General features: G+C 46.5%; 1 protein-coding gene across 2 annotated transcripts in view; it reads left to right on the plus strand.

Moving 5' to 3' along the window:
* Window positions 1-12,578, plus strand: part of MICALL2 (MICAL like 2) — a 316,518-nt gene that overhangs the window by 133,540 nt on the left and 170,400 nt on the right. The window lies entirely within an intron of this gene.

A 12,578-nucleotide genomic window follows, 5' to 3' on the forward strand; every position in this document is an offset into this window, starting at 1 on the left:
TCTTCCTTTTCGGCAGAGGCCTCACGACAATCCACCAGGGAACCTCTCTTTGAAGAGTCCGAATCCGCTCCTTGCGCAGGAAATTCAAGCCCTGCTGGAGAAAGGCACCATAGAACTGGTGCCTGTAGCGGAGAGGAACAAGGGATGGTATTCCCCTTATTTTTTGATTTCAAAGAAAGACGGCGGATTAAGACCCTTCATGGACTTGCATGGTTTGAACAAACTCCTCAGGAAGGACAAGTTCAAGATGGTGACTCTTTCTCAAGTCCTCCAGGCCCTTCAACTTCAGGACTGGTTGGTGTCTCTCGAGCTCAAGGATGCTTACTTCCATGTGCCGATTCATCCCAAGCACAAGAAGTACCTGAGGTTCGCGGTTGGCGACTCTCACTTTCAGTTTCGGGTCCTGCCGTTCGGATTGACCTCTGCCCCGAGGGTTTTCACCAAGCTCATGGTGGCAGCGCATCTCAGGGGGGGATTCACGTCTACCCCTACCTGGATGATTGGTTGATCAGGGGGTGCTCTCGCGAGCAAGTCCTGGATCATCTGTCCGTCACCTGCCACTCCCTTCACAGGCTGGGCTTCTCCCTCAATTTAAAGAAGTCCCATTTGACACCACGCAGCGGCTCCAGTACATCGGAGCAGTGCTCGACACGTCCCTGGGGCAGTGTTTTCCTCCTCAGGTGAGGGCTCTTCACATTCAGCAGATGGTGCACAAGTTTCAGTTTGCCCAGAATCTCCCAGCGTCCGGGTTCTTGAGACTGCTCGGCCTCATGACATCCTGCATTCTTCTGGTGCCAGAGACTCGTCTGCGGATGAGATATTTGCAGTGGGCACTCAAGCTCCAGTGGTCTCAGTCCTCCGGCAGGCTGTCGGACCCTGTTCAGGTGCCGCACTCGGTAGCCCGGGACCTTCTGTGGTGGGCCGTCGAGGACAATCTGATGAAGGGGCCCCATTTTGGCTGCCCTGGCCGGAGGTGACGATCGTGACGGACGCATCCCTCACGGGATGGGGAGCTCACGCCAACGAGTTGAGTCAGCGGTCGTTGGTCTCCGTCGGGGTCCAGACTCCATATCAATCTGTTGGAGCTGAGGGCCGTCAGGCTAGCCCTGACGGCTTTTCTGCCGACTGTGCGCGGAACGAGTGTCCTGATTCTGGCCATGCACTACCTCAACAAAAAGGGGGATTGGAGAGGTGCAGGGTCACTTCCGCTGTGCAGGGAGGCGATGCAGCTCGAGTACTGGGCCATCCAGCAGGAAGTTTCGATCTCGGCGGCTCATCTGGCCAGAGACGACAACGAGACGGCGGACGATCTCAGAGCAGGCAGAGCACGATCTCTCACGAGTGGGAGCTGGCTCAGGAGATTCTCCTGGAGATCTTCGCCCTTTGGGGGACCCCTCAAGTGGATCTCTTCGCCTCCAGTGTGAACCGGAAGTGCGAAAGGTTTTGCTCGCAGGAATTTCCTCCAAAAGGAGCCTTAGGAGACGCGTTTGTGGTGGAGTGGTCATTCCCACAGCTGTATACGTTTGCTCCAGTCCCCGTCATCCCGCAAGTGCTCCGGAGGTTACGCAGGTTCGGTTCCCGGATGATCCTCATTGCTCCGGCATGGGCCCAGAGGACGTGGTACCCGGACCTTCTAGACTTGTCCATCTGCCTTGCACGTCATCTTGCCTACCGAGACGATCTGCTCTTAAGGGAGAGGGGGGTCAGGTTCTCCATCCAGAGGTCAGATCCCTCAATCTTCACGCTTGGCTTCTGAAAGGTTGAGGTATAAGGATTGGGACCTCCCTGAAGACGTGATGGAGGTGTTGCTCTCGGCCAGGCGGCCGGCAACTAAGTCTCTGTACCGTTGCCGTTGGAGAAAGTTCTGCGTCTGGTGCAGAGTTCAGAATGTGGATCCTTTTGAATGTGACATTCCCATGGTTCTGTCTTTTTTGGTTTCTTTGGCCCACAGGGGCTTGCAAGTGGGGACCATTAAAGGTTACCTGGCGGCGCTGTCCATAATTAAGCGCTCGTCTGAAGAGTGTTCCTATTTTAAGATTCCTTTAATTTCGCAGTTTTTGAAAGGGCTCACTAATGTGTTCCCTCTGTCACCTTTTTTGGTGCCAGGTTGGGATTTGAACCTTGTTCTTAAGTTCCTTATGGGTGCTCCGTTTGAGCCTTTACATTCTTGCCCTTTGAGGTTGTTGACTCTGAAAACTGTGTTTTTGGTTGCGGTTACTTCCGCTCGCAGAATGAGGGAGTTACAGGCACTTTCAGTTAAGCCACCCTTCACTGTTTTTCATAAGGACAGGGTTGTCCTTCGAGTTCGTCCTTCTTTTCTTCCGAAGGTGGTTTCGGAATTTCATTTGAGCCAGAAGGTTGTTCTTCCGGCGTTCTATCCTCCTCCACATCCAGGTAAGGAAGAGGAGAGGCTCCATAGGCTTGATCCTCGGAGAGCGTTGAGCTTTTATATTTCGCGCATGTCCCGGGTCAGAGTGGACGATCAACCTTTCACTGGTTACGCTGGAAAGCGTTTGGGACAAGCTGTGACGAAACCGACTTTGTCTCGTTGGATTATTTTAGCTATCTTCGAGTGTTACCGCTTGGCGGTAAGGACCCTCCGGCTGGCTTGCGGGCCCATTCTACCAGAGGAGTGGCTGCGTCTACTGCCCTGCAGAGGGGAGTTCCTATTCGTCACATCTGTGATGCAGCCACCTGGGCTTCAGTACATACTTTTGTACGTCACCATTCCCTTGATTCCATCAGAGGGCAAGATCTGGCCTTTGGCAAGGCAGTTCTCTATTCCGCAATTTGATTGGGCATGCTAAATTTGTATTCTAAATTCTTTCCCACCTCCTTGCTTGGTACTGCTTTGGGAGACTGTCATAGATATGGAATACGTCGGAGGACCCAATCCCCTCAAAGAACAAGTTACTTTCTTACCTGGTAACGTTCTTTCGATGGGATGGTCCGACGACGTATTCCATATCGTTCCCTCCCTGCCTTCCCCGCTGCAGAATTCCTTTTGCGATTGCAGCTTGCGTTCCGCAAGGCCTTGTGTGTCTGACTGGCAGAAAACTGGTGGCACACGTTCTGGGGAAAAAACTATAACTGAGGCTATGGGCGTCGTGCATCCTACTTATCACATCGGGTGATGTCGGAGGAGGTCCTTGGGGACGGCACATCAATGTCATCGACGCAGGACGCAGACGCCAAAGATTTTCTGAAGCAGCACAGCTGTGGACATTACCTGTCATAGGTATGGAATACGTCGTCGGACCATCCCATTGAAAGAACGTTACCAGGTAATAAAGTAACTTGTTCTTCGTCTTATTTCAGAAATGTGTACTCTTCTAGGAATACTTAGGGCAGCCCTAAGCGCATTATTTTGGAGCACTTGTATTCTGTTGATGGTTTGTTTGCCCCTATGTATAGGGCATTACGATAATCGAGTTTTGATAGGATGAGGGCTCTGGATAGGATTAAGCAACTGTCAACTGATAGGAATTGCTTTCTGGCTCGTATTAATTTACATGTGTAGGCCGTAGATCAGGCCAGTGAGTTTACCTGTTTGGTAAAGGATAAGGTTGAGGCGAGGTAAAAACCTAGGGTTTTTACTTCTCTGGCGACCTTGATGGTGTTCCCATCAATAATGCAGAGTAATTTGGGTTGAGTTTTGAGATGCGAGCTGCGGTGCCCAGGATGATGAGCTCTGTTTTGTCATCGTTCAACATAGGCCATGGTTGGCCATCCATGCCTGAAAGATGCTATAGACTCTGTTCACCAGAGCCAGATCTTCCCCATAATCCCCAGTAAGTGGTAGGAGAATCTGGGTATCGTCTGCGTAGTTGGTATAGGTGATACCCAGATTGTCAAGATCGTCAAAGAGTGGCTTGGTGAAGATATTGCCGAGTGTTGGCAAGATGCTTGATCCCTCGGGCACTCCACAAGTAATAGGTATCGGGTCTGCTGCCGCCGAGGGGGCGAACACCCTCATAGTCCTGTCACTAAGGAAAGACTGTATCTGGACTATAGCTTCCTTTGAGAAGTGGGCCTCTGAGTCCAAGTGATTACACAGGACTTTATGGTCCACCAAGTCAAAGGCAGCTGAGAGGTCTAGTAGGAGGAGGTGTGCTAATTTTCCCTCATCTTTGAGTGAAACTATTTGGGCCTTTAAAAATCGATAAGGGCAGTCTGTATCATGTTGAGGTCGGAAACCAGATTGGCGAGCGCCTAGGAGATGGTTTGCCTCAAGGAAGTTCTGAATTTGGGTGTATGCTACCTTATCTAGTATTTTTAGTAGGAATGGCACCGTGGTGATAGGCCTGTAATTTGTGGGAATGTTGGGGTCCAGTGTTTGTTTTTTCAGAAGAGGGAGTACCCAAGATTCGTTTAGGTTGCGCGGGATGGTGCCAGTAGTGAAGGAGGCATTGATAAGTTTGGTGATGAAGGGGGCTAGATCTCTAGCAGCGTCCTTGATCAGTTGTGCTGGGCATTGGTCGCCTTTGCAATTGGATGGTTTAAGCGCAAGAATAGTTTTCTCTACCTCGATCACTGAGACCTTAGAGAAGTTAAATTGGGTAAATTATTTGGGTTTAGATTTTAGTGTTTTGTTCAGGTGAATTTGGGTTTGAGCTGATGGTGAAGCTTTCTTTAGAGCTATTTTAGTTTGGAGGTTGGCCACTTTGTTGGTTAGTGCCAGCTGAATGTCAGTACACCAGGTTTTATCTTTAAGAGTCATCCTGTACTGCAATTGGGGTTTCCAATTATTTTAGAATAGGGAAGAGCTCCTTCATGTTGGAGTTGGCTTGGGTAATCCTGTTATACGTTTCTTGTTTGGCCAGGATGATATCCTTTTTGTATTGCGTTGAGATACTTATTAGATTGGTTTTATTTTCTGCGGTAGGATGTAGGTTCCATGCCGTTTCGCATTTTCTTTTCTGTAATCTTAGGTTTTTAGGTGGGGTGTAACCCCAGAGTTAAGATGCTTTTTCGGTTTGCTGTTCCTAAGTTTTAGCGGAGCAATGCTGTCGAGAGCAGTGGTCATAGCGTTATTAAATTCCTCCACTAGTGAGCCTGGGTCAGTATGGTCTGGTAAGGAGTTAAGATTAGGTAGGATATGGGGCAGGATATTGTCAGCTGTGATATTTTTCTTGTTTCTACTTCAAGTAGGTATGGCGAGAGGAGGTATTGGTGCTGTAGGTCTCTTAGTATTGAGAGTAAAGGAGATTAGGTGGTGGTCAAACCATATTTGGGGGAGATGGATGTAATGGAGAGGTTGCAGTTGTGACTGGCAATCCAATCTAGCGTTCTTTCTTTGGTACGGGTGGACTTACTCACTTTCTGCGTGAAACCTAATTCTGTCAGGATGTTGGCTACGGAGGTAGCCTGGTGATCATTAATATCATTGCACCCTAGGTTAAAATCTCCTAGCACTAAGGTTTGTGAGGAGTTGTTTAGCTTCTCTGAGATAACAGTGGTAATATCTTCATTGAAGGTGCTGATTGGGCCTGGGGGTCTGTAGAGGAGATGGATATTTAATGTTTGAGCATTGGCGGTGGGTAGTTTAATGGAAAGTGACTCGTAAGATTTAAGGTTAGGTGTTGAGGTGATTCTCATGGAGAGATTACTTTTGGCGATGGTCGCTATTCCTCCACCTCGTGAATCTAGTCTGTCAGCTCTAAGGGTAGTGTAGTTGTCTGGGACTGCTAACGTTGGTGCTGGACCTGCTGCCTCGTGGAGCCAGGATTCCGTGATGGCGATGAAGTCAAGGTCATTTTCCAGGATAGTGTCTGCTATGTCTGTAGCATGAGCAACTAAAGATCTAGCATTGATTAATGCGCCTTTAAGGTCCGGTTCTAGCTGTAGCGTGGGGCGCAGGTTAGCGGTGGCAAGTCGGTTGGTGGTGTTCTTGTTTCTTTTAGAGCGGGGCTTGGGGCTAGGAAGAAAGGTGGTTTCCAATGGGGGAAGTAGTTTGGGTCAAAGGTGATCTAAGTTAATTCAATATTGTATATATTAACAGGTTCAAATATTTTGGGTAATCGTGCACAGAGTCTGTAGTTTCTCTGTGCTATGGTGCAAGGGGATTTGGAGATAAGTTGCATAGGAGAGGCTCCTACGCCCTCTGGGGGCAGTATGGAGTGCATGGTGATATATACAGTAGTAATAAGTAGAGCTGTCAAGTTAATGATTGTGGCCAGATAGACTGGGGTTGGCAAGTAAGAGTACATAGTGTTAGGGCAAGTAGAGCAGAGAGCAGGCTTGGATGAAAGGAGACCGCATGGTTTTATGCTTTTACAACTCATTTTTCAAGTGTGCGCTGACCAAATGACTCCTCCTCTGTAGGAATACACACATGAGTAGTCACTAACCCACTTTCTCAACCCCTACACCTACTAAACCAGCAGGGATTCCAATCATAAATCTGAAACGGGGACAGCCTTCTGGTCATATCTGCAAGGCTTCTTTTGCTTGCATAGGCTGAGGGAAGGCTGTCCTCTCGCGGGGTCTGAGCTCACAACATTAGCAACCCCAACAGTGTTTGGACATTCTTGTGTTTTGTAACCATTGACATATCGAGGTTCTATAAAAATAGGCACTTATAAAATAATCATGTAGCCAACTAATAAACAAACGGAAGACCCACTGATGTAAGAGAAACGCAGCGAATGGAGACTTTTGATGAGAGGGCATTTTGGGTTCATAAGCAGTTTCAGGCAAAGGAAATTCAGCATCAATATCAATGTTCCAGCATATGGCTTTAAAAAATGTGGGGAAGGGTGCTTAAGTCACTAACTTTCTTGGACCGGAGGCGACAGATCGTCTTCAAATTCCTTTGTGTTTTTGTTGTAGGTGCTTGACACTGTCAAGCTGGGCCTTTGAGTGCTTTACTGCAGTTTAGCCAGTGTTGAGAAGTTAGAGTTGCGTAGCTCCTTTGGCAAATCTGCATTAATTCCACTTTGCAAGTGGGCATTCTGTGAATCGAGTCTCCACTTGAGGTGGTTTGAGTCCATGGATCCCAACAGTTTGTGTTTGCAGTCTGGTTGAAACTATACATTCCCTGAGTTAAGTGGACTTTCAATCGGTTGTGTTGGCTTTCGATTTGGGTCACTGCAATACTTCTGTTGGGTCGAATTGGCACCCTGGGATCAGCAAGTCTGGTATTTTCACAACTGCGAGCTGGCGCTCAAGTATCAGTGGCAAGGGGCTTAACTGGGTGAAGTCGATGTTGAGACAGCTCGAAGAAGCAGGTATGCAGCTCATACGCTGTACTTTTAAAAAATCATCCTTCTGAACACTTGTTCAATGACGATTTTAAATTTATCAGACTTCTACGTAGGCAAGTTGAAAGGAAATGGAGAACTGGCTGAGAGCTGGCTGACGGGGCTCTCTTTCGTCTTGCTACAGTTACCTATCAGAAGGCCAATTTATCAGCTAAGCAAGCCTTCTATAGTGAGCAGGTGGAGAGTGCGATTAACCAGCCTAAAGCTTTATTTGGATTGGTTCAGTCATTTTCCTCACCTGCAAAACTACATTCCAGTATCATCCCCTTGCAAAGTCTGTGTGACTCCTTGTCCACTTTCTTTGATGAAGATTATTACTATCCGGAGCAAAATTGTTAGTTCTTGTCTTCATCCTACTATATCTAATTCCATTGCTACTGATACTAGGCCGACTGCGTTCTGGTGTAGTTTTCCAACTTTTTCTTCTCAAGAGATACTTTCTGCTATTAATAGGCTTAAAGCTGCATCTCCTCTGGACTCTATTCCTCTTCCTATTGTTAAAGACATCACACCAGATATTATTTCCTGGATCAAAGCAGCAGTTAACGACTCCTTTTCGTCTGGCTACATCCCTAAGAATTTGAAGCACGCACTTATTATTCCTCTTTTATAAAACCCTCTTTATTCAGCAGTTCTGTCCATTTTCCATCCTCACTGTTCTCAGTTCTGATGAAGTTTCTTGAATCTCTGGTTTCTCTTCTTGGTTCATTTCTTGAATATTCCTCTTTTCTAAGATTCTTTTCAATTTGGGTTTCGCCCTGGCAGGGGCAGTGAATCCGTTCTTGTTTCAGTCATGGACGACCTTGCATGTCTGGTTGACCAGGGTGGGGGTTTGGGCACTTATTTTATTAGAGATCTCAGCTGCTTTTGACACCGTGGACCACCCGACCCTGGTAACCTGACTTTCTTCTGCAGGTCTATCCAGCCAGGTACTTAGCTGGTTCTCTTTGTTCCGGTCATGTCGTACCCAATATATCTTTCATTCTCCCTTCTCCTCTCAGTCAGTCTCTGTCTTGCGGAGTCCCTCAGGGCTCTGCTCTGTCACCTGTTTTGTTCAACATTTATATCCAGCCACTCCTTGGTCTCATCTATTCCCACGGCTTCCGATGCTGTTCCGATGCTGATGATAAACATATCATTCTCCGGTTGGATCTGTCTTGGCTGGAGACGGCTGCTCAATTTAGGGATTGCCTGGAGGCCTTTTGGGTGGATGGCCAGGAACTGGCTTAAGTTGAACAGTGAAAAGACAGAGGTATTGGTTGGTAGGGTCGACTCGCACTCTATCTTTCTGGATGCTGATTTGTGGCCCCCCAGTCTCAGCCCTTTTCCGTCACCTTCCACTTTGGTAAAAGATCTGGGTGTCAAAATCTCTGCCTCTCTTTCTATGTCTTATCAAGTGGCCTCAGTCTGTCAAACTGGTCATTTTAAGTTAAGGATCCTTCGTAAGGTCCTTCCTTTTATCCCTTCCAAATTCCATGCCCCTGTTGTGTCCTTGCTGGTGATGAGTGGCATTGATTATAGTAATGCGCTTTATTTGGCTCAACCAGTCAGTCTGTTCCATAGGCTCCAACTTATGCAGAATATGGCTGGCCGAACGGTCCTTCATCCTCCATACGAGTTCCATCCTGCATCAGTTACTCTTTGCCTGTCGAGCAACGTGTGCTGTTTAAATCTTTGTGTATTGTTCACAAATCTTTTTATAAGGTGGGCGCTGAATTTCTTCAGTCCAAGATCTGTCCCTATGTTTCTTCAAGGGCACTTCGTTATCAATCTTTGTTAACAATCCAAGTCCCCTGCATACGTTACACCCACATGGTGGACGGTCCTTCTCGGTGGCTGCAGCCAAGGGCTGGAATTCTCTCACATTTGCTCTTCGCGGAATAGACAATCACTTGTCTTTCCGCCGTGCCTTGAAGACTCTTCTTTTTTTAATTTTCTTGGTTTGCCTTTTGTGGTTTCTTACCGTTGGTTCTGGTGCCCTGATGCCCTTTGGTGGTTTTTGCGCTTTACAAGTTTCAATAACATAACATTAAAAAGTAATTTGTGCCGCAGGTCCTGTAGTGGCTTGAAGTGAGTTGAGCGCAGTTGAGCAGTCTCGGTGATGTCCTTGAGGCAGTAAACCAGATTGCAAACTGCTTCTGGAGCTCTGGGTTGATGGGAGGTCCAGCACAGGGTCGCCGGGCACAAGTTGGGTCCTTAGTTATGTACTTTCAGTCCAGGAATTTGTCTGGAACCTACCAGTGAGTAGGATCCTACTTCCAGTGCAGAGGAAGCAGAGAGGCCTCAGTCCACAGCAGTATTAAACCCCACCTCCTTCAACCGTGTCCAATCTACATGTTGCATTAATTTTTCCAAAATACCCATATCCCCCTGCCTGATGGATATGATACCACTTCTGTGCAGGTTTAAAAGACTATAGTCAGGTCCCAGTGGCCGATAGGTTATTGATTATACCCTTATTATTCCCCTCTTTCTATTTTTGTGATATTTACGCATGCTACCTCCTTTGCTGCCATCCTGTATTCTCGTGGACAATGTTCCAGGTAATGATTACCGCAGTAATGCAGAGTATTAAGTTTCCCGCAGTAACGGGATACCGCTCAGTCTTCCCCCATCCTCACTGGCACTCACCAAGTGTCCCCCTTCTCTTTTCTTGGTCTCCCCACTCTCCTGACTTGTGTTCCACTGCTGCCCCCCCCGTTCCCCTGACCCTCTCCGGTTTGTGTGACGCATTTTCTTTTCCAAACGGGTCTTGTGGCATTACTGTGGAATCTCGATCTATTGCCGATGAGATTCAACCGATAAGCAGAAAATGTCCCATTACCCCCAACTGGCTCCTCAACCCACGTCAAACTCTCACACTGCACATGCAGTCCTCTTTACCCCTCTCCACCTGCAGCCGGATACGAATGCATAATTTTCCTCCCCAAATATAATTTCAGGCACTTTTTATTTTCGGCTTCCATCGGTATTACCACAAGAATCGCTCCCATCGAATACCCCAAAAAAATGGTGTATTTTCATTTTTTCATAAAAGCCTCTCGCACTCTCTCCTGCAAAGCACTATGAGAGTTATAGTAAAGATTTTCAGGAGTAGGGCCCCCCCACTTGTCCGTCTAATATTTTTAAAACTACAGGACGGATTTACCTCAATCCACCAAAAGGCACATATCTGACGCTTTGTGCCCACGTTGTTTCTTATATGAAGCAATTTTTCTCTCTGGGAAAATGAATGGGACTAGGCCGAAAACAGCCTTTTTATTTCTTTTTTATAACCTTGCGACCTTTTTAATGAGCTTTCCCCAAACCTTCTAGTTTGGAGGGGACATAATTTGATGTTGAGTCTTCAGAAAACACTCCTCTTTCGTCAGCATGTTATTTAAACCTTCAAACAATTCCTTTTTACTTACCAGGGCCTGTTCTGATTCCAATGAGTAGAATTGTCTATATTTCATGTTTTTTTATGCTTCTACTAAAAAAACTCTTCAAGCATCCCATTGGAAACGTGCCTTTTTTTTCTTAATGTTGGCAGTGGAGGAAGATGAAGGGGGAGGGTACGAATCTAATGGGGAAGAAAAAACTAAAAAAAGCTCAGAATGTAACACGAATACCAGTGTGCAGAATTATGCTGACAATAGTTATGAAACAGAGAAATTCCCCAGCTTTGTGTCTGCCGTTTCAGAATGCACCCACCGATTACTTTTCAATAAATAATTTGATCTCACAATGTTGAAATAAGAGCATGACTATGGCGCAAAAAAACAATTACGGTTAGGAGCTTGTTTTTTTTTTTTAGAGATGTGGGATAAGTGTTTACATTATTTCAAAATGTCTGCACTATCAAATTGCAAATAAAAAAAAAGAATTAAACTATCCCTGATCAGTCGTGTGGGTTTGTATAGTCCTTTACGAGGAAGCGCCCATATAATGATTGTAGAGACTATATAACTCAATGGCCTTCATTGGATGTTGACTGTCCGTCTTTGATCTAAAATCCAACCTACTTCTTATTGGTGAAGGTGTAGCAGTATTTCATCAATACGGCAGCAAATGCTAGCTGAATGATGGTCATTCATTGGACATGAACTAATTTTGGTTAGGCCGCCATTTTGGCAGCAGTCACTTTCTTTGATGGTTCGCTGTAGCAGTGGATGACGGCAAAGGCTGGTGCTGCTAGAGGTTACCCGTACTGCGCTATGAAGGCGAGGGGCTGAAGAAGTTATTTACAACAGTTTCTAGCTGTTCTCAAGGTGGCAGAAGAAAGGATGTTCCAGACTTACCAGAAGGACAGGCTCTCACCGTGAGTCAGGCAAATAGAAGGAACAGAGCTGTATTGAGATTGGAGGAAAGCATAATGATTATTCAAAGTAATAAAGTTTACGATCATGTGTAAGGGCTTCGGAGAAACCGTGAGCGAGAGTTGAAACTGCAGTCCAGGCATCAATGGAAAATTCAGTTGAGGGAGGCAAGACACAATCTTATCTAAACTCTCAGATGGTCGGGGAGAAATTTTACAGAGGTAGAGTTCCAGGAAAACAATAATTTGAAGCGATAACATTAGTTCGAGGTGACCACCACCTGCCAGCGTTCCATGGGAGGATTTGTTACCATGCGCAAAGCCAAGCGCCATCCCTAGAAGCTGGCACAGGTTTGAAAACCGGGTGTCCATCAGTTCAGGGCTTTTTGCAGACGATGCAAATAAGAGGCACTTGCCAAAGTTTCAGGACAAGGGCAGTCAGTATGACTGTTACAGGCAAGATTCACTTCCCGGTATTCAAGGTATTTATTTATTGTTTGCTTGTTAGGTGCTTATACAATAAGAACATACAATTTCAAAGCGCCCGCAGGGCAGGGAGGAAGCAAGGGTGTGAACTACATTAAAAACATTATATTTAAGCAGTGGGGGGGGGAGACGGACGAACCTACTATGTTTTGTGAGTATTCATAACGTGCAAGTGCAGTACTCTCAAGGTAAGTGGATACAGGCATCTGGTGAAGAAATGGCAATGTGGTCTGGTTACCTTGGCATGCCCTAGAAGCTCAAAATCGTGGACTGGTAATGTGCTAGATATACCTGCCTCTTGGATGATGGCAATGCCCGCATTGTTGATAACGTTGGTCAATAATCTCAGCTGTAAATCTATATGGTCATACTTGGACCTTGCATGGAGAAGTGCCAGAAAAAACCACACTGCTGCGCTTTTGGGAAAAGTTTCCTGTGTGCATATCTAAGTCAATAGGCTTGTGTGAACTCTGGCTCCTCTCGTTTTATGTCAGGGAAAGTGATGGCACGACTGCCCCCAGAGGGTCTACCTG

Source organism: Ambystoma mexicanum, chromosome 2q, assembly GCF_040938575.1.
Source record: "Ambystoma mexicanum isolate Mex_15411 chromosome 2q, UKY_AmexF1_1, whole genome shotgun sequence".
In the NCBI taxonomy this organism is placed as follows: Eukaryota; Metazoa; Chordata; class Amphibia; order Caudata; family Ambystomatidae; genus Ambystoma; species Ambystoma mexicanum.